Source organism: Camelus dromedarius, chromosome 4 (assembly GCF_036321535.1).
Source record: "Camelus dromedarius isolate mCamDro1 chromosome 4, mCamDro1.pat, whole genome shotgun sequence".
Classification (NCBI taxonomy): Eukaryota; Metazoa; Chordata; class Mammalia; order Artiodactyla; family Camelidae; genus Camelus; species Camelus dromedarius.
The window spans coordinates 42655926-42679427 of record NC_087439.1 but is presented as its reverse complement, the minus strand read 5'-3'; positions in this window follow the sequence as shown (position 1 = coordinate 42679427).

Sequence of the window (23502 nt, the reverse complement as noted above, 5' to 3'; positions counted from 1 at the left end):
ACCAGAACCATTAAGGATAGTCTCTCTATTTAAACTAATTTAAGATCTTAATTACAAATCCATAAAGTTCCTTCATGAGAGCAGAGATTAGGGTTTCATTTAATGACTGGGAGAAAGTATGTATACACCAGTGAATGGGAATTAGGATCATCTTAGAATTTGACCTGCTATGTAAATTCACCTTGTATTCAGCAATGCCACTATATCCACTCATTGGTTCTAATATTTTCTTTGTAGATTTCTTAGAATTCTTTATGGAAATAATAAAATAGTGATCATTTAATTTCTTTCTTACCAATTTTTGTATCCTCTCTTTCTCTTTTTTTATCGAACTGTCCAAGACTTCAGTTTATTGTTGATAAAAGTGGTAAAACCAAATATCCTTGCCTTCTCTATTCCTAATTTTCTAAGTATCTTTATCATGAAGGCATGTAACATATGGTCAAATTCTTTTTAAATGATGGTTTATAATTACATATTCAATTTCTATAATAGTTACTCGGTAATCAGATTTGCTTTTTTGAAAAAATTTTTTTATTGATTTATAATCATTTTACAATGTCGTGTTGAATTCCAGTGTAGAGCACAATTTTTCAGTCATACATGAACATATATATATTCATTGAGACATTTTTTTCTCTGTGAGCTACCATAAGATCTTGTGTATATTTCCCTGTGCTATACAGTATAATCTTGTTTATCTATTCTACAATTTTGAAATCCCATCTATCCCTTCCCACCCTCTGCCACCTTGGCAACCACAAGTTTGTATTCTATGTCTATGAGTCTATTTCTGTTTTGTATTTATGCTTTGTTTTTGTTGTTTTTATTTTTCTATTTCTTATTTTATTAGTTCTCGCTGTGATCGGGTAAATATTTTGTAATATTTCATTTTTTAAAAATGTGTTGGGGCTTATTTTATGGCCTATTATACGTTACATACTCATGACTAGTCTATGTGCCTTTGTAAAGCATGTCTATTCTTTTCTATAGGATGTCTACTGTTGGTCATAATGTTATTATAAATATCAAATAGGTTAAATAGGTCAAAGTAGTTGATAATGCCATTGAAATCTTTTATACACTTACTGATGTTTTGTCTAGTCATTCTTTCAATTATTAGTGACAAAGGCATAAATATCTCCAACTAACATAAAATTTTCTGTTTATATCTTTAAATCTGATGGTTTTTTCCTCATATATCTTGAATAATTTTTATTTAGGTTTATAAACATTTATGATTATAGTCTTTCTGATTAATGTAATCTTTTATCAATAATATTCTTCTTTATCACTGGGAATACAACTTGTATCTTAAAGTCTACTTTATTTGATATTAACATAGCCACACTATCTCCATTTCATGTAGGCAGAATACATTTAGTCTCTTTATATATTTTTCTCTGTATATTTCTATAACCCTCCTACATGTCCATTTTTTGTACTACTAGTTTCATATATTTTATATCTACATATGTTACAAACCCTACAATCCAATGTTGTAAGTTTTGCATTAAACAACAACATCCTGTTTTAGCATTTCCTTTTGGTGATAATCACTACTTCTGTTCTGCTTATTATTTTAAACATTAGACATAATTTTAAAATAAATTTGCTCTTTTTCCTTTTAAAAAATGTATATGGACTTTATTTATTATTTAAACATTTGCTTTTCCCCTTAGCCACCAGGATATTCTTAACTTCTGATGAGTTTTCCATCATAGATAAAAAAAGAATCTGGAAAAATATCCAGTTGTATTTAAGTAGAGGAAAGTAAATAATAATAATAACATTATTATTATTGATTGAGGACCTACACGTCTGGCAAAGGAAGTCAAGAAAATTTGCAAGTATGTAGTAAGACTGAAAAAGAAGGTGGGTAGGCATATCTCAGAATCCATGGAAAATGTGTCATAATTAATAACTGTAAGTGTCTTAAAAATCATAAGGACTAGACATTGGAATATCTGCTTTTCTAATTAGTAGTTACAGCCAATATACAATTTTGCCTAACCCTACAATATATATATTCAAAATGTAAATAATGATTCTGTGCACCTAGAAAAATATATTTTCCTAATCTCTGCAACACTACCAATTTTGTTTTATATAAATACTGTTTGTTCTATTTGATTGCTCTGACCAGCGTTTGTTTATTATTAGAAAGAATTACAATAAGTCTTTCTAATCCAAAAGATAGTCTTGGGTGTAGTTTTAGGCATAAAGGCTGATCCTGGGGAAAAGAGTTTTCCCTATTTTTTCTATAAGTTGAGAATCCTAGAGGAGTATGATTATTAAAACAACAACAACAACAACAACAAAACTCTTGAGGTTCTCTCTTATTCATAGAGAGAGAATTGTTGGGAAAGGTATAAATATATACCTGTAAAGAGAAGATTTTATTGCTCTCCTCAGATGTATTCAAAATTGCTTTGGAATCATGTATCATCTACCCACATTAGAATGTCACTGGCTCCATATTTGCATGGAGGTGACACTTGACTATTATCTCAGGGAATATATATATACATCAGGATTAACCAGGTCTTCATGTTCAGTAGTTTAACCAAGCTTTTCCTTATTGCTATTTAATAATTCTTTACTACTACCAAAGTTGTTGAAGATTCAATTTTAGAATCCTTTTCTACACTAAGGGAAGTAGAAGTCACCCCAACATGTGCATGCACACATACATATACACATAAATGTTGCATCTCTATTCGCATCATCCTAAAAAGTATACATTACAACCACCTAATAAATATTTATCTCTATAAAATTCAGATAAATTACAATAACATCCAATCTTTTAAAATCTAAATGTCCCTCCGATTCCAAAAGTGGACAACAGTTATGTTTCTGACATGTAAGTAGACACAGTAATTAATATTGGCCAGTAATTTACATACTTTTTTCTAATCATCACATTGTCCCTTTAAAATAAATGTTATTATTCCCACTTATAAACAAAGAAGTTGAAGCCTAAAGTATTTAAGCAACTTAGCCAAAAAATGATAAAGCTAGAAAGGGCCAAATTTGAGAAGTATTATCTTAAACATGATTCATTGAGGTAATGGTACTATTTTCAAAGCACATTTTGTGGGGCAAAGGCTTTTCTAACCACACCACCTTCACAGAACAGGTCAGAATCCTTTATTACTCACCCTCTTATAACTGCACTTTTTCAATGGCTCACCACAATTGTAACTAAATTATTACTTGTTATTGTCTCCCTCAGTTGCTAGATTATACATTCAGGAGATGCATAATGTGTACATCTTACTGCTACTGCATTTTAGCTTTTAGAATGAGGGCTGGCATATAGTAAGTCCTCAATCTATTTGTTAAATAGAAAACTGAATGATTATGCAGCAAATCTCTAATAAGTGGGCAGATTTCTTAGGATGTATCACAATTTTCACAGTTCAGGTAATGCTAGGTTATAACTATATAAATTAAATGTTGCATAAAATAATGTGTGTGATCACAATAAATCCTCATTTTATGATTCCACTGTTTAGTTTTCACTATAATTTCTTCTGAAGTTCTTGGGAAATGATGACAGTTGTTATTGACTGCTTAGCATTTGTGTAACAGAGATGAATTCCTTTAACCAGCACATTATCATTGGAAATAGTTTCAATGTGCCATTCAAGCATAAGTAGCCAAATGTTATGTGTCATTATGATTATATAATAATTATATTAGCTAAAGATTACAATTATGCCTAGGGTGTGCCTGAAACTGTGTTCAACGTATCTCATTTAATCCTCACAACACGTGCAATAGTACTATGATACGTTCTATTAATTCCTCTATATTTTGCAGATAAAGACACTGAAGTTTAGACAGGATATTAATGTGGTGACTGACAGCTATTCTTTAAATCCAGACAGACTTCCTTGAGAAAGGCCTCCTAGCTACTATACTGTATTAACTAGCATGAAATTCCATATTGTGTTAGGTTCTGCAAATTATTTCTCATTGGTCATGTCCAAAGAAATTGATTACTTCAGAAGGAGAGAATTAATTTTAAAAATAAGATAAGAAGATTAAAATTTAGTCCTTAGTTTATAAGAAGAGAATGGAGTTATGCTGATATATTCTGGCTGTCTCTTTCCAAAAAGGTAATATGAATTATTGAGATAGATAACTCAGATGCTTTATGTTGTTTGACTTCTAAAGGATAAAACAGTAGTGTTGGCATCTTAGTAATATATAATAAGGAATTACACTGAGAAATGGTGCTATGGAAAAAAACTGTTTACTTTATTAAATTTATCTTCCTTTTGAACTTTCCTTTGAGTGGTGGATTCCCTTTCTTCAAAACTCTAAACTTAGTGGCATGTGGTGGGGTAAAGATTTGAGTAGGGCTGCAGACTATAGATGTCTCTTTCTCTCTCATCATAGAGTAATCATAGGGTGGAACAATGTACACCAATAACATTCAAAGGTAATAAGAGAAAGTTCTTCACCTAACTCCAAGGGCTAAGAAACCATGATAAATTTTGTCTCTGTGTTATGCAATCCCTAATTGATAAAGTCAGAACATTGATAGATAATATTTTTTGCATCATAAATATCTCAGTCAGTGGTGTATGGTATGGGAAGGGTAGAAAATATAGAAAAGAAAAAGGGTAGGGAGGGAAGATGGAGGAAAGTGTAATGTTCTTTGAATTTTTAAATATCTTTATTGAGACATAAATGACATACAGTGAGCTGCACATATTTAAAGTGGATAATTTGATAAATTTTGACATACACACATGCCCATGAAGCCATCTCAATAATCTACATAACCATCACCACCAAAAGATTCCTCATCTCCATCATTACCTTTCTATTTCATCTGCTATCTTTTACTCCATATAATTATTCTGAGACTCACCTGATAGTTCATTCCTTTTGGTTACTGAGTAGTATTGCCTTACATCTTTCTCAATTTTATTATCCATTCACCTGTTGATGGGAATTTGGGTTGTTTCTAGTGTGAGCTGTTAGAAATGAAACTGTTATGAATATTCATGTATAAGTCTTTGTATGGTCAGATGCTTTCATTTCTCTTGGGTGAATATCTAGAGGTGGTAGTTGGGTCACTGAGGTGTATTTTGCACTTTTTAAATTAGATTTTTGGGGAGCAGTTTTAAGTTTACACACACTCAAAAAGAGTAAAATGTATAGAGGCTCGTTATGTCCCCTCATCCCCTCTGATTTCTCCTGTTTTTAAGATCTTGTATTAGTTTAATACATTTGTTAAAACTGATGAGCCAGTATTGATGCATCATCATTAAAGTCCATGTTTCACGTTAGAGTCCACTCCTTGTATTGTACATTCAATGGGTTTTGACAAATGTATGATGCTATGTATCCACCATTATATAATAACAATTTCACTGCCCTAAAATTCCCCTGTGATCTATCTATTCATCTTTTTAAAATTTGTTCTTAAGAAAAAAGTTGACAGAGAAATATTCCAGATTAAAAAGATATGGTAATCTCTTTCTCTTGGAGAAACAAGAAGTGAGCAGGAGGATGGCAGAGGTTGGGGAGATGGAATCAAAGTAGTAATTGCCATCCCTCACTGACAGAACTGCAAATTGCAAAGCAAGTAATGTCTCTTCTCCATTTTCCTAAGAGAATGGAAAACAGAGGGTTAAATTACTGAACATCTTACACCCTATGCTAACTAAGCAAGAATGAAGCACAGAATTTGTTACTCCTCCTTGGAACTACACTATCAGGCAAACTGGGGCACAGGGATCATTTTAAAATGAATAATTAACATTTTAAAAGCCTAGTTTCACAGGGTGCACTGCTGGAATATAATAATATTTTACAAACAAATAAATTACCTAAAATTGTCTTTAACAGATTGTTCTAGAATGGAGAACAGCAGAGCCTGTGTTTTATTCCCTGAAATTCTAACCTAAGCCATTTTCAAAGACCAGGATGTAAGACTAGATAGAATCAGATTTGAATATATGAATTATGGCATTATGGGATGTTTTGAGAGGCCCTGGGACAATTTCTGTTCCCCAAATATCTCCACCCTTGGCTTATTATCCTGCTCTCATACAATCTCAGAGAGTAATTGCTTAGAGTTAATTTGTGGATATTTAGAGTCAATGCATGTGCATCTTTGTACTTTAATACCACTCAGTTTGTTTTACTGTTTCTTAGTTGAGGACAGTGATAAACAGGGGCTTGGAGAGAAGGGAAGAAGGCATGAAACAACATAATTTTAGAACACTGGGAATGTCTGAGATGATCAGGTTGGTGGAAAAAACTTAATGGCAACTAAAGAGCAGTCTGAAGGCATTAGGTACCCAGGAGTCAGGTATATAGGGTATCCAGCAGTGGAAGAAAAAAGCCAGAAGGAAAATAAGGAACCAGTAAACCACATGCTGCATCTGTCAGGGAAATACAAAGGTCCTGTCCCAGGCATATGACTTACATAGGTTCAGTTTTAATCTTCCAAGAAGACAGACAATAGAAGGCAGGATGGGTACATTTGTCAACAATGTTCCAATGATTCTGCTCATTATCATTCATCTCTGTTCCCACCTCAACACTTTCTCCTTCTAAATGTATCACATATTTCCAGAAAAGTGGGGGAAAGCATAAAGAGATGATAGAACAGGATATAATTGAAAGGCATTTGTAGCAGATACTAACCATGCTTTGCCCAGACTCTGCAGTATCCTCACTAGTGTCTAAGGGTTTTTTTCCTTCCTGCAACTGCAAATATCAAGGAATTAACACTCCGCTCCCCCGTTCCTACTGCATCTTGACCAATAACTTCTTGGGTGAGATGGTAGTTGGCTGAATGAGTACCCTTTACCGATTATCTTCCCTTACCTGAACCACTTCCATACCTTTCTACCAGTTACCTGTATCCCTAAATAGGTTATTGTTCACTCAGATCCATGTCTCCAATTCTGTCCCTGGGACAGAATTCAGATAGTGAACAAAGAAGAAATTATTGTATTACTAACATTTGTGAGATATTACAGATAATCTTTATTTCTTGGTAACATCCATTTATTATGGGTACCTTCTTCAATAAACATGGAACCTGAGGCTTTGGTTAGACTCAACAAACATTTAAGGGGTAGTTATTAAATAGCAGACATTTTTCTAGGCCTATTAGCATGTAATTTTCTTTTTATAGCCTAATTACAATAAATTTCATTAATGGCTAACTATGCTTTTCATCTATCCAATTAATAACATTTATTTCTCTAGGTTTCAACAGCATGAGATATATCACATCACAATAACAGCTAATAGGAATTTTTTTTAGTTATGCCCAGATTATTTGGTAGACTTCCAAATCTCATTTTTGAAAATCCAAAGCAAAAATATGGGGGAAGAGATGTCTATATTGTTTTCACAGAGTCTTCTCCTTTATCATGTAGCATCTGCCATTTTACATCCCCCTCTTTTCTAGCTTAGCAGAAACATCTGCTTAAAGCGTCTGTTGTCCAGCTTATTGACCTTGTGAAGCCAGTTGAAGATACTTGATTTCTACTACCATGCCATCAGTCAGTAATACTTTGGCTGAAAGTAAGACAACTTGTCTCACAGTAACTGCAACAATAAAGACATTGGATTACCTAACAACAAAAGTTTGGAAGTCGATTTCAAGTTGTTGTAATAGCTCAATGCTATCTTCAAGGACTCATTTTTCTTTCTGCTCTGCCCAACTCAGTGTGTTGAAAATATTGCTTCTTATGGTCATAGAACGGCTGCCAGAGCACCTCATATTACAGTATTCTAAGTATTAAGAAAAGGAAGGAGGCACTCAGATAAAAAGGAGCTTCTCCTTGTTCTGTTAGAGAGAAAGATCTTTCACATAAATCCATGCCAAGTTCTCTTTACATCACATCTCTTTACTGGATCACGTAGCCACATTAGACTAGCAAGTGCTAACAAGAATACTGATGGACTTAGGACATCATGAATTATCTTCCTAGTTTGGGCTTAGTTCCAATAAAAAATACACAGGCATTCTGCTGACAAGAATAATGGAGGGGTGGCTGCTAGACGTGATGAACAGTGTCTGCTTCGCTGCAGTACCTATTGAAATACACCAAAGTGTTATCTGATAAAATCTTGCACCATGGTCTTGGTTAATGAGAATTTCTCTTCTTTTAACTTTTTAAAACTCTTTATTAAGATATGACTGATATACAAAATGCTGTACATATTTTTTGTAAACAACTTGATGAGTTGGGAGATAAATTTGTGAAACCTATGCTACATACATATCCATTATCTCCAAAAGTTTCCTTCTGCCCTCTTTATTATTATTACTATTATTTGTGATAAGAACATGTAGCATAAAATTTACCCTCTTAGCAAACTTTTAAGTATATAATACAGTATTATTGACTATGGGCTCTATCCTATATAGATTTCTAGGACTTAAATGTATTGTACAAAACTGAAATTTTGTACCCTGGGCTAATACCTTCCATTCTCTCCTCCCCTTGGCCCCTGCTAGCCACCATTCTACTCTGCTTCCATGAGTTTGATTATCTTAGGTTCTTTATATAAGTGGTATCATGTGGTATGTATCCTTTACTTTTGGATTGCTCTCATTTATGCATTTTAAAGCTGTGCTTCCTGTATTTCCTGTTTTATGGATTTCTTTTGAAAGCTTCCCCGCCCCCCTCCAAAGTCCCCTTCCTTTATTAAACAGAGTAGTCCTTGGTGATGAGTTGAAGGATCAAGAGTGATAAGCTTTGTGTGTGTGTGTTTTTAAATATTTTTACTGAAGTATAGTCAGTTTACAATGTTGTGTCAATTTCTGGTGTACAGCACAATACTTCAGTCATATAGGAACATACATATATTCGTTTTCATATTCTTTTTCACCATAAGTTACTACAAGATATTGAATATAATTTCCTGTGCTATATAGCATAAACTTGTTGTTCATCTGTTTTATGTATATTAGTTAGTTTTGATCCTCCTTGTTATCAGTACTGAGACGCTGTTACTGCACTAAGCCTGTATGTCTGATTCCTTCTACACATGAGATTTCTTTTTTCTTCACAATCCTCCCCAATCCTATTTGAAACAGGACACTGATGGTCCCATAGTCTCCATAGAAATATCTGAATCCTAGTGTGAGTATATCATGCACTCCGTATGAAACCCTCTTATACAGATGCCCACCTAGATTCTACTCTTCAGTTTTTCTTATGGGTCTGTCTTCTCTCATTCTGGATTTTGAATCTACTCATATAACTTTATTTCTTATCAGAGTTGTGAAGATAAGAGCAAGTTCAAAAGAATAACTTTCTTTTCAGTTTTTGCTTTCCTGGTATCAATTATCTTCAAATTTTCTAATACCCACGTTAATGTTTTAAGTGAAAGGTAGAACAAAATAAGACAAAAAACAACTTAGACATTAAGTTTCCCAAGTAACCAATTCAGTCTTTAAACTCAGGGAGGCATAGTTAAAGCTGTACCAATGATATGATATTCAAGTGCAAGGTCTTCTTATAATTTATGTTTATTTCTGTCCTAGTTTCATTATAATTGAGTAGATAAGAACAAAAATTGCATGACTTTTTAAAAAATTATCTACTTGGTGATTAAAGGTCCATAAAATGAAATGTAATGACATCTTCCAGATTGACAAGATTATTAATTCTAGAAGTCTCTTCCCATAGCCTATCTTTTGCCTCTCAACAGTTGATCTTTTTTGCAGGACTCTCTTATTATTCTATGCTATCTTCCTTGATAGTCACATTTACTACTAGGGCATTAGAGGTATCTATATGCTGATGACTACCAAATCTTTATCTCCAGCCTAGAAATCTTTTTTGTGTGTTAACTACCAATAAGACACCTTTACTTATCTCACTTATCCTACAGATCTATTAATAACAGATCCAAACTGAATCCATCATCTTCTCTGCTAAGCCTACTCCTATTATTGTTATCTCTATTTCAGGACATTGAACCATGAGTCACTCAATCTTTCAAGTCAAAGATCTTATAAATCATATTTGAGCCCTTCCTTTCCTTAACCTCACACTTTTGGCCAATCAACATTAGTTTTAGCAACATTAACTCCTAATTATGTGTTAATTATGTCCACCTACCTCCAAACTTTTACCCTAGTTAAAATCAACATCTTCTTTTACTCTGAAATTGTTATATCATCTTGAGTGATATTTTACCTACCAGTAATATCTACTCTCATATGTGTCAACTCATGCTCCATAACACAGCCAGAGACTTTTCTAGAACACAATTCTATACTGTTTGCTTAAAATTACCAGTTATTCCCATTACTCACAAGACATTTCACAAACTTTTGGTATGCTAACAAGGTCCTTTATTACTTGGTCCCTGACAACACTTCAGTTTTATCCCACTTCACACAGAATACTGATTCCACTTTCCAGAAATACCAAAACACTCAAGATTTTATGAATTGTCCATGACTTTGTTCCTTTTGCAGATATTGCTACAAAAATAAATTCTATAAATTCATTTCCCTTTTTCTCTACCTCCCCATTTCCATATAATGTCTACCAAGAGAACTTTGATAAGATTTTCTCTGCTTCACTTAAGAAAACTTCCTCTCTCCTTATTTCCATCACTGTAATTAGTACATCTCTCTATTGTAGACCTTGGTTATCTGAGTCTTCCTTCCTTTTAGACTATACATTCCTTGGAACAAGGGACAATGTATTATTTACCTTAGGATGCTCAGAGAACTGTACAAGGTCAAACACAAGTAGAACCTCAATAAAATATCTACTGAATGGATGAATAAGCATGGATTGTATCATTTCCATGTTTGTTTCCTACTTTCTTCCCAAATAATTAAGGATAAGCTCTTACCCTTTCCCCAGTTTTATATGCTCAGATTATCATGCTTATTCCAAACAGAGTTTTGGAGAAATTTACCTTGAAAACAAATCTGTATTCTATTTGAAGAAGAAAAGGATAGGAATAAAAGAGGAAAGGAAAAAGTGAAGAAAGGAAAATTTCCTTTGACCTCTCATATCTTGTTATTTATATGGCTGTGGAGGAATTGAGCTCATGGAAAGAGCAGTGATATGATGCTTTCTCTTCCTCAGATTCATTATCCTGCTTTGTGTCTCTTCTTCTAGTGTCATACTCACTTCATGTATACATGGTCTCTTGAAATTCTCCTTCACTTTACCTCACTTCCCTGAGCACTACACCACTGTCTCTAAACTCTTTTATATTTGTACAAATCCCCATGTATGGAGGTTGACATTTTTTTGACTCTGCAGTTTTCATTAATATTGCTTTAAGTTAAAACAGATATACTTTCTAAGAAGTGGAAGTTTTAAATTTGGGTTTATAAACTGGATTCCAAAATGGTTACATTCTTTGTGGAAATGACACCAGTAAATATTTTAACTCCCTATACTGTATGTACTACTGGAATTTACAATAAACTGAAAAAAAAAGAAGCACCAAAGGTATTTAACCAGTTTATAAACCTCCAGATGTTCTAGGAATGATTATGAGCCTCTTGTATTTGCTGAGGATGACTGGTGCTGAAGCCAAGGGGGACAAAGACAGTAGCTTCTAAAGAAAGCTCAGACTAGTCAAATCCCTTCTTACAGAAGGTATTAAACTAACTAGGGTTTGCTATTTGGAATACAGCTAAAAAGAGGAATTTTTCATATGAGTTTGGAGATTCAAAATCAGAAGTATATTCAGAGGAGAGCTGAATGGTAAATACTTTTATTAATTAAAAAGAGAATTCAAACTTACCATCAAAATTTAAGGATCAAAGGCAGTTATACAGAATCAGGATACAAAGTAGAGAAATTAAAATCAAGAGGGACAAGAACAAGAACAATTTGTGTCAAGTTAGTCTCAATTTAGGATAATTGTCTATAAATAGTTTGGTGTTTACAGTTGCCTTGAGCATGTCAGTTGTGATATTATATATGGACAAAACATTTATCCTTAAAGGCAAGAGAGAAGATAAACAGGGATTTGCATTTCCCCATTCTTCATTACTCTCCAGGCCTGGGTCATTTGTTAGCAAATAGTATAAAAATAGAGCCAGGCCTGAAGGAAAAGTCTGTGATTGACAGTAATAAAATATAGATGTCTTACTTTCCAGACTCTTTAGAGTAAATCTTTCAACATTCTGAGAAACAAAGTGCCAAGATCTTACCTAAGAGAACAATGGTTTACCAAGTTCATTCTCATAGTTGCTATTTCAAAATGACCTCAGCCCAATTGTCACCCAGGTCCCACAGCTGAATAAGAAAGCTTGGATAATTTAAAATCCTCTCAAGATATTCTGGGACCTTTCATAAGGGCTTGGGAAATTTTCTTTCTTGTGCCCTCTGCATAGACAAATTCCAAGCATTATCCCATAAGCACTGAATACTGTTTATATAAAGAATGCCACCTCACCTGGTACGTGGAGTCAGAAACACATGGAGACCTTAAGAAAACTGATAACAAGTAGGATTATATTTCCTACAAATACATAGTTTTAGGGCTTGGCAAATATTAGATAATGAAGGTTTTGAAGTCAGTTAAATCCTTTGAATTTGTAAAGATAAATGAATTTTTATATGATCTGGAGCTACTTTATGTACCATTTTGACAATGGGACAAAGGGGAGTTGTTGGAATAGTAAAACTGAGACAAGTGTAGGATTAGAATGAGCCAATATTGCATGCCAACAAGGGAATTAGCACAGAAGAAATGCAATTTCATAGGATTTGTAGAAAAGCTTTACCATCAGCAATCAAAGGCCTACTGTGGGACGAACTAGCTACTTCACATGGTGGTGACAGCTGCCATGAAAGCAGAATGAATTTATGGAATTTTCCTTCAGGAAGAAAAAAGATAAAAAGTGGATTTAAAAAGCAATACAGAAACTATCAATTTGAAAGCTATCAATTCATCCCAGACAATAACATGTATTTGGACATAACCTGGACTAAGTGTTCTGATTTCAGATCTGGCACTAATGAGCTGTCTAGTTTCAGACAGTTCTCTCTATTGTTCCGTGTCTCAACATTCACATTTGTAAAAGGAGGTTGCTGCATTATATGATTGCTACAGAGCATTCTTGTCCTGTAATTCAGTGAATGCTAAAGGATCTAATAAGAAACATATTTTGAACTGCCTTTAACTTTGTACATATAAACTAAAAAAGCCATGGTTTAGATAATATAATAGAGACAATATTCCATCACCATACTTTCTCAGCCTCACCCCTGAGATTTCATATAATCTAAGCAAGAATGTAGTTTAAAAGTAACAGGGTCTATTCTGTGTTCAGCTGTGAACATGGGCTGCACATTGGTTGAGAGAATCATCTTATTTCATTTTGAATGACTAAATTTGATAGGGTCATAAAAGAAATCTATTAGAAGGTCAAGGAAAGACTGAGTACATTATTACTCTAAATATGGCTATGGTGATACTATTTCTAACGGAATGCTTATGTATGCCATAAAACAGTTCTGAAAGGATATATTCCAAACAGTTTTCTTTGGAGACAGAGAACAGAAAAGAAAATATGGGTGATTTTTCACTCTTTTCACATATAACTACATGAATTTTTTAAAGTAGGCAATATTTGTATAGTCCCACACAAACAATATTAAAGAAACATATTTAAGAGATCATTTGTGGCCCTTGTGTGTGGCTGTAATAATAACTTAATATTTGTGGTAAAAATCCTCCATCTGACCAAGAAATGCAAACAAACAAACAAACAAGAAGATGGAAGCTCTATCCCACTCCCAGTCCATGTTCTTGGTTACTTTTTAAAACAATTCCTAACTATAGAGTGCTAATTTAAGCTGGCCTTTTCTCTTTTTTTAAATTAAATTAAATTTTTATTGAAGTATAGTTGATTTACAGTGTTTCAGGTATAAAACAGTGATTCAGTTATACATATGTATGTGTGTGTATGTGTATATATATATATTCTTTTTCAGATCCTTTTCCATTATAGGTTATTACAAGATATTGAGTATAATTCACTGTGCTATACAGTAAGTACTTATTGTTTATCTATCCTATATATAGCAGTATGTATCTGTGAATCCTAAATTACTAATTCCTTCCCCTCTTTTGCCTTTGATAACCATAAACTTGTTTTCTATGTCTGAGTGTCTATTTCTGTTTTGTAAATAAATTCATTTATATATATATATATATATAATATGTATATTTTAGATTTAATATATAATAATAGATATTATATTTAATAAACATAATATATATATTTTAGATTTAAGCTGGCCTTTTCTGATATGTTTCCTATCTCTTCAAGAAAAAGAGAAAAAGATTTGGGAAAGCTGTGAGTGCCTGTAAAACAACTAAGTTTCAAGGTTAAGACTCTGTTGACTGTACTCCCAGATGTTATATATTTGACTTTGTTCAATCTCTACAGATTGATTTATTGATAGGACCTTGTGAAATGTTTCTGTCACAAACTGGTAAAGTATACACTTTCACGAAGTAACATACCCAAGACTAAACTGCACTGGTAGGTTATTTTAACCTATGACTTTTTTTTTTTAAATACCCTCCTTTTTTCCCAGTAAGCCAGTAGAGATGATCTGACCCAAAAACATGGGCTCTAGTATTAAAAGGAACTAGTTTACATTTACTAGTTTTGGAATTTTAGGGACAGGACAAACCATCTGCTTCACTGAACTATCTGCAGCAATAAAATTGAGGGTGAGAAGCACAATGGAAAGAGAGAGAATTTGGGGTGGCTTCATCTTTGATTACTCATTTTCTAAATATATTGTGCTAAAAAGAATGCTGTGAGAAAGCTGGCTGTCTAACAGACTGTTTAAAAGCATGTAGGTGTCTTAACAGAAAATAATGGGAAACAAAATGTAGTGAAATGAACAATTACATACATGTAAAAGTCCCCAAGTTTCATTAGCATCATTTTATCAAAATAAAACATGGTAGCTTCAGTTTGCTAAGAAAAATTGAGTGCTGCTTAGGTGCTTTTTTCTATTTCTTTTCCCCCATAGAAAAATATTAGACCATTTGCAAATAATATTTCTTTTTGTTAATGTAAAACTGCAGAAATCTGCATCCCTAGTAAGATGAAATGTTTCACTCTGGTAAGTGACAAAACATTTCCTGATTTAGTATGACAGCTAACACAAAGTAACAGCCTGCCCCAGAGAGAGCAGCAAAAATGACAAGTCAACTATCAGAAGCAGCCAAGGGTGTCTATTTCCTATTTTCATTCCATTCCCTTACATGGTCCGATGTAAATGGACAATTACCCAAGTGCTTTAATTGGATGGTCCAGTTATCATAGGATTCTGAGTTCACAGTTGGATCAGTTGGATAGGTTTAGATAAAGAAAGGAAAGAAAGGAGTCAGTACATCTTAAAACAAAACCCCAAACAAACAAACAAACAACAGTTCTATACAAACACAAATAATATCTCTCACTGACTTCAGGTACCTCTGTTTAGTGAACTATTGAGTCACAAAATGAAACACTGAAATTTGCAAAAAATAATTTAACCATAAAATAAATGATGTGATTTTAAAAGAGTGATCCCTTACAGACAGCATTCCAGTAGGTTTCACTCTCTAGTTCAGCACGTTTCAAATGACAGGACTTGCATTGTATTCCTTAGGGCATGAATCCACTAACAGAGATCTTGTTACAGCATCACAAAATGTTTTCTGATATCCAATTCTTCCTTTCTTTTTTTTTTTAGCTCCCTGCACTACTTTAAATATACCTTCTCTCCCACTGGAGTTCAGGTTTCCCTGGAGCCAGGGTAATTCTAAGAGTTACCTGATGCTCTTCTCTATGCCTTTGCTCCCCTCTGACCTTACTCCTCCCTCTTACTCTGCTCAGGCTGCAAATGCCCATGTCAGACAGATCTTTGTTTTTCTGGGTCCTCTCTTGTTTTACTGTCCTTACTTGCCCCCTCCTCATGCCTCCTCCCTTGTTCTTTTTGCTGGCTTCCATTTAGGATCTCCTTCACCTCTTCTCTCCATGCTTTCCAAGAGAAATGTGATTCTCATGGTGTTACTGACTATATACTTTCCTTACCATATGTCAGGAGTGATGAATTAAATTTTCCACACGGTTCTGACCATGCTAAACTCTGGTTTTAAATTTTGATCTTTCCATTAAAAAAAAACTCTAAGAATTTCAAATTTGACAATAATAGTGATTCAGCTTCAAAATATACAAGGTTGCATATGAAAGACTGAAAGAAAATAGAAAACACATTGAACTTTTCAACAGTCAATGTCTCTTTGGTTTTAGGTACAATTATTAGGGTGAAATGATACTTGACTTAAGTGACTGGGGGATGAAAAACTTTATTCTCCCTTGTTTGTAAGCTTGTTTTGAAATCTCTGACTTAACTCTAAATCATTCTAATATCTACCTGCTCTTAGAAACACCGTGCAGGAGATATTTTAAAGAGACCTGAACATGAAATCCTAATCAATTCCCTAACCTCCCAGAAATACACTAACTCACATCTTTTTTTCATAGGGTATACATTTTCTGAGAGAATGCAAAGTTGTGTTAACACCTAGATCACACAATATGCCTGTCAATGAGTGAGGAAACTACCATTTATTACTCCTCCCACTTCCCATCTTCTGTCTGTCAGGTGCTTGGTTAAAAGCTTTCACATGCTTAATCCTGCTTAATCATCACATATCCTACAACAGAAATGCCATTAACCCCATTTTCACAAATGAGGAAACCAAGGTTGAGAAAGGTAAATTTATTTGCCCTTACCAACTATTTGTCATACCAAATAGCATGTGACAGACAGAGGGTCATGTTATGTTATATGATTAATAAATATTAACATGAATAGAAGTATTTGTTTTTTAAGGACCAAGGCGAATGCTAATATACAGTGGTCCCTCAGTATCCGCAGTGGATTGGTTCCACGGTCCCTGTGGATACCAAAATCCAAGGATGCTCAAGTCTCATATAAAATGGCATAGTACAGTCCCACCCTCGGTCCGTTTCCTCAGGTTCTAAATCCTCAGGTATGGAGGACTGAATGTATCTTATTAGATTTGAGGAGTATGACTATTATTCAAAAATTTCATCCAATTCTGCCTTTTTCTTCTGTATGAACCAAGTAATCAGTGCATATTTTTATTCTTCTCTGATACTAATCACAGAAGTCTTCTGAATTCAATAATTTGTGAGACTTCCATCCTTTGCATAATACTAAGGTAGTTAGGGAGTCTTCTCCTGTTTAAGAATCAATATTATGAAAGATCCTTTTCATCTACTGATTAAAATGGCAAATTGGATTAAGTTTTTATCCACTGACAGTGGTTCAGCAGTTTATGACATGTTCTCTTGGTCTGAAATAACAATTTCATTCCAAAGAACATATTTCATTTCTTAACTACTGAAGGTTCTGTCCCAATAATTTTATTGAGTTTTGTTACTAACCGAATAAGGAACAAGTTTCTTTTTCTGGCTTCCTAGTTGCCATCTGACTATTTTTCTCTCCATTTATGCACATATTTTTGCATATGACACCTGTCCTTTGCAAATTAGTTCTGCGTATGACACAGTATGAAAGAAATATGTATTCTTAAATAATTTTCACATTTTATAAGAGGAAAATTTTAGTCTTCAAAGATTTCTGACACAATGTGCTTATTAAGTACTTGTAAAATAATTGCCTCAAATAATTTTAAAAGAACATAGTTTGGCAGAATAAATTGGTTATCAAATATCCTTGAAAACCACTGCTAAGGTAGTTTTCAGTTTTGTTTTGCTTTGCTTTACAAGAGAAATCCCTTGGAAGAAATTTAAAACAGATCTTTAAAATTACACAAGAAGATGCACACAAACACACATACCCATTCAATTACTAAAATGTTAAGTGCAATATTGAGTGGAATTGATGATAAAATTTTCATTGTAAATAAAAGGCTTTCTTAGAAATAATGCACCCAAAGCCTGTTAAAATCTACAAATGCTACTTCCAATAGCTATACTGAAAGTCTATGGGAATTTTCAGAATTTTGGTTTATTTAAGTAATATTGAGTTCTGAATTGAAATTTATACCTTCATTTCATGAAAACATATGGCCTTTATTCTGTAGCTGTTTCTAAAGCTAGAACAAGTGAATTAAGAGTCACTGCAATAAAAATTAGCATTGAAATAAAAGGCAAAATGAGAAAAACATGGCAATTACCATCATTACATTATGTTCACTTAAGGAAGGCAATTTAGTTGGGTGTGTATATATATTATACATATTATATGTATAAGTAATATGTATAACATATAATATAAATATTATAAATATGTATTATATATTATATATAGTAATATTATATATATCAAAATACTTTTAAGATCATGACCTTGCAGTATTTTGATAGTTCTAAAGCTTGCAGATACTTTAAGATAGATCATTAAAACATAAACCTATTTATCTGAAGCAATTCTACTCTTATTTATAAGCAAATCAAAAAATAAATTTTTTCACTTAACTTATTTCTCCCTGGGCAGTTGATATAATTTTAAGTCTTTTATGGGAATGGGAGACCTATCAAGAGACAACTATTCTTTTCGTTTGTTTTTATATTATATTTTACCCTAGAATAGCTAACATTTCCCATAAACGTGTTTTAAATGTCTAAAACATTGATTTGGAAAAGACTATAAAGATGACACCAGTAAGTGCAGCAAAACTATTAAGTTTTTTTGTAGTCTGGGAAAATGTGTATTGGAAAATGCATATGTGGATCTGAATTTTTAAAGTAGATGCAGTGGACAATTTTAGAAGCAACCCTCATGTTTTTCTTTTCTTACACAGGCAAGTGGTACTTACTTGAATTGTGTTACAAAATGTTAACTTGATTAAAATGCAATTAAAATTTATAATATTCTTTTATCAAAAAGATAATGTCCTGAGAAGAGTAAAATAAGTAGTAGCTTGATTTTAAAGCATTTTTCTTATAAAAGAAATAACTGTCATAAAAGCAGTAATTTTGTGACATAAGATATAACAACTCCTCACACCACTCTCATTACATTATTTAGAGAGAACAACTATTAAAATTTTAATATGAGTTCTGCCAGACATTTTCAGGACACATATAAATACTTCTTTGTATAATCTGGAATTTTTTTCAAAAATAAAATCATATTATATATACTTGTATCTCTAGATAACAATATATCATGGACATTTTATATATGTGTACATAAAAATAAATCTTTTTTAAAGATACATTCATATTTTGGATGTATGGCTCATATGAGTAAATGATGTATTTTAAATATTTCTTTGCTATATTTTAAAAAGTTGTTTTATTTTTTAACCAGTCACTTTACTATGGTCTCTTATTATTTTCATCATGCTTCAGGTGATCCTCTTTTTTTTTGAGGGGATGAGGAGGTAATTAGGTTTACTTACTTATTTTTTAGAGGAAGTCCTGGGGATTGAACCCAGGACCTTGTACATGCTAGGAACGTGCACAACCACTTGAGCTATACCCTCCCCACTAGGTGGTTCTGTTAGATTTTTTGACATACAATTATACAAGACAGAAAAATAATAACTTCCCCACTTTTGTATGTTTATACTATTTTTCTTGTATTTACTGCATTGGCTAGTATTTATAGAGCAAGGTTAAATTAATTTTCATGAGAAATCCTTGTCTGGCCCTGATTTTAATAACAATCATCTGCATTTTCACTATTAACAATGTACTGGTGTTAGTTTGAGGTAATTTCTTGTCCTAACTCTAAATCTCACCCTAACCCTGACCCTAATTCTTTCCTCAAGACTTAACTATGCTCAGAATTTTTGTATTCAGTTCTAGTTTTACACGGGTTTTGTTTCTTTGTTTTAAAACCAGGAGCATGTCTTATATATACTTATAAATTTTTTTCAATTGAAACTATTTTTGTAGAATTTCTAAGTCATTGATTTGTGGTTCACCCTCATCTTTGCAAGAACAGCTTTATTTGGACCTTCTATTTATCCAACTGTAAAATGGATCATCTTTGACATCATTCTACTTTACATGGGCCCTGTTTCTTACAATGTACAATGATTTCTCCACCCAAAGAAACTACATTTTAAAGGTAGGTAGGTTCCCAGACTGACTGATAGAATTCCAATTTACCAGTGATTTTACTAAACTAGGTTACTCACAGTTCGATTTCAACTCTTTACTGTAGTTAGAACTCATAAATTTAAGGCCTAGACAGATTCAAGCTGTTGCACACGTAGGTGTTAGCAATGTGGAGGACCAGTACATTTCCATCATCTCCTAGATCTCAGCAGGATAAAATTAATTATACATGTCTTCTAACCAGTAACCAAAACTGTGGCTGTCCAGCCTGCCAAGCAGGCCCATGTCATTCCTGGTCCCATGGGTCTGAGGGCCTCCTTAATGCTTCCAGCATACTGACACACCACAGCATCTGTTTGCCAACATTTCTCATTGACATTGCCCTCATCCTTGCCACTGTCAAATCTAGTTTAGACAAATGCCATTGCATTTCTGCTCTTGACCTCTTACTATCCCTTCTATTCATTTCCTTACAGCAACCAGAAGGGTATCAATGAAACATACATCAGATCCCATCACTTTCCCTCTCAAAACTTCAAATGGTTTTTACTTGTGCAAAGGATAAAATATTACATTTGTTGTGCTCTTCCAGACTCTTCCAGATTGACCTACCTTACCATCCTCACCTCCTATAGCTCTCACACACAACACTGAAGCCTCGCCACACTTCCCTTGTTTCTGACACTCTCGCAAGCCTGTCCAGACTCAGGAGATTTTAAACCTGTTATTTTATTTACCCGAGAGCTTCTTCTTCCCACTCACTGCACGGATAATTCCATTTCCAGACCTCAGTTTCAGTGACACTTCCTCAAAGAAACCTTCCGTAACACCTTAATCTAAATTCCTACCCACTATTATAGTATCAGAGCCCACAATTATTTTCTTCCCTATTATGTACAATAATTGCTAAATACTTATTTATTTCTAACAATTTCCTTCTGTAAACTCACAAGTGGTTTTTCCCTCTCTGTATTTTAAGAATCCATGCACAGAAAGGTATAGTATCTAACGTATATTATCATCAAAATCAATGAATGATGATGAAATTAATACACAGATTAAACAGACAAATATGCTTCACTAACCCCTAAAGATATCATTATACTGAATTACAATAACAGATTTCATTTATTTGAGTGCTATTTATCAAGCTGTGTATTTGAAAATCCTGTCTGGTCATCATCCAAAAAGAGTGTACTCTGTCCTGAAACACCTTGTGCCTTTTCACTTCCGCATCTTCCACCCTGCTTTGATCTCAAACCCAGTCCCAAGGGACATCCATTTTTAGCTTACAACTCTGGACTCACAACCATATTTAAGAAAAGGCTGATACACATCCACCAGCCTTTTACTTTTGGCCTACTGAATTTGTCACATCTGCCTTTACTTCTGTCCAATCAAGATCCAGGTCCAGAGATTTCTATGCAACACTGATGTTTGTTACCACTCTATATTTTGACTGTGTGTTATCATATTAACAATGTAGGTCTTTCTTTCCCCAACAATTACTCATATCCTTTTCGGTATGCCTTTCTATACATAGAAGTTAAAGAAAGAATTTTAGAAATTCTTGTGTCGTGGTATTGTGACTTTTATTGGTAAATAAGTATTTTACCCATGTTTTCCACCTCTAAAAAGTATGGTAGCTATGCCATTCTGGGGAAATGATTATTCCTTCATATTTAAAATGTTCTCCTTCAGTGATGCAACTGAAGATCCCAAAGGCAAACTGGGACCTCTACACAGAAGACTCACATTAATAAGAGGAACAAAATGTGAAAAACTACATTTTATGTGGCTTTCATAATAAGAATAGGCAATAATTAAATCTAGCAAATAGGTAGTGGAAGGTAGGCTATGCATTCTTATGACAATCTGAATTGATTTTTTCCCCCCTGAAAAGAGGTTTTATCTTTGAAACTGATGATACAGATAATGCCTGGGGATAGGCCATATGATCCAGATTTGAGTTAGTCAGCCACAAAGTCAGACAAAAGCATTCATCTTCCTTAAAAAAATCACCGAGTCCTTTCTGTCTTTTGAATCGACTTCAAGTAAAAGAAATGTTATATTTTAATTTAAATGAATACTGAGAACCTTCTACTACAAAGGATCAAGGTGACTGACTTGTGCAGACACTTGGCACATCAAGAAAAAGTGGGAGAATAGACTCAATGACAATAATCCCCCCTGCATCCAATATTTCCTTAACTATGTATGATGTAATTTTCTAAATCTGTCTCAGTAAGTATTTTTCTTTAGAGGCTTACCCAGATGAGCATTTATAACTTTCTTTGATGTTTGTGTATTTTCTCAAGAAGCTATTATATCATGCAAAGTTCATTCTTCCTGTTTCCTCATATGCTTTCATCAGTTGATACATACGTATGTAATACATATATATGCACATATACATATATTACACATATACATACTAAAAGATAAAATATACAGAAAAAATTCCAAAAGAATTTCCATTCTTTTACTCTTCCTCTTTAAACTTTCTGTTATGTTTGAAAAACTACATTAATATCATGAATTCATTTTAGAAAAATACAAAGTATCAGAACTAGCTAAAAAAAATCTAGAATTACAGTAGATTCTTAAAACAAATGAATTTAATATCTGTGTTTATGACAACCAACTCCTGGTTCTGAAAGTATCATATGTGAATAGGTCTTTTCTTGAAGCATTCATTTGAATTGCACACACTCTGAGGCCAGGGAGTGGGAGCAGGAGCAGGTCTTTTAGCTGGCAACCAAGACCAGCAGAACTCACAGCATATCCATTTCAACAGGACTTTGTTGTTCTCTATTTGATGTTGCATATCCAGTGAACCCTTTTGAAGTGAGAAGTCTTTGTCTGTCAGTGAGAAATAGTCCCTAAGAAAAACTGACTAGTAGTGCTACTTGTGGGAATGAAGAGAAGTGAAGAGACCTAAAGCTGTGATTGTTCTTAGTCAGAAAATGGAAATTTGGAAGAAAGCTAAGACTATAATATTAAATTTGTGGCTTAAATTTATTCAACCTGCTTAATTAATTTTTCTTGAACATCAAGTCCATGCCAGGTATTGTTCAAGATCAAAGGGATTTAATAATGACCAAAATGGGGCATGTAGGCTGACTACATAGAGCACAGTCTAGTGTCAGGGAGGAAAAAAAACTTTCCTCTCCCTTCTGGGTTCTTCTAGCTGGTCTAACAATTACATTGACATGGGACAGATTAACAGGAGAAAATGATTTAATTTTGTACATATGGGAACCCCCTATATATGAGACAGAGATCCCATATACCTGAGAAGTTCATAAACAGAAAGGTAAAATGAGGTACTTATGCCATCCAGAGCTAATAAATAGAGTAGAGGCCTGGGGTTTTCAAGGGTAAGAGGA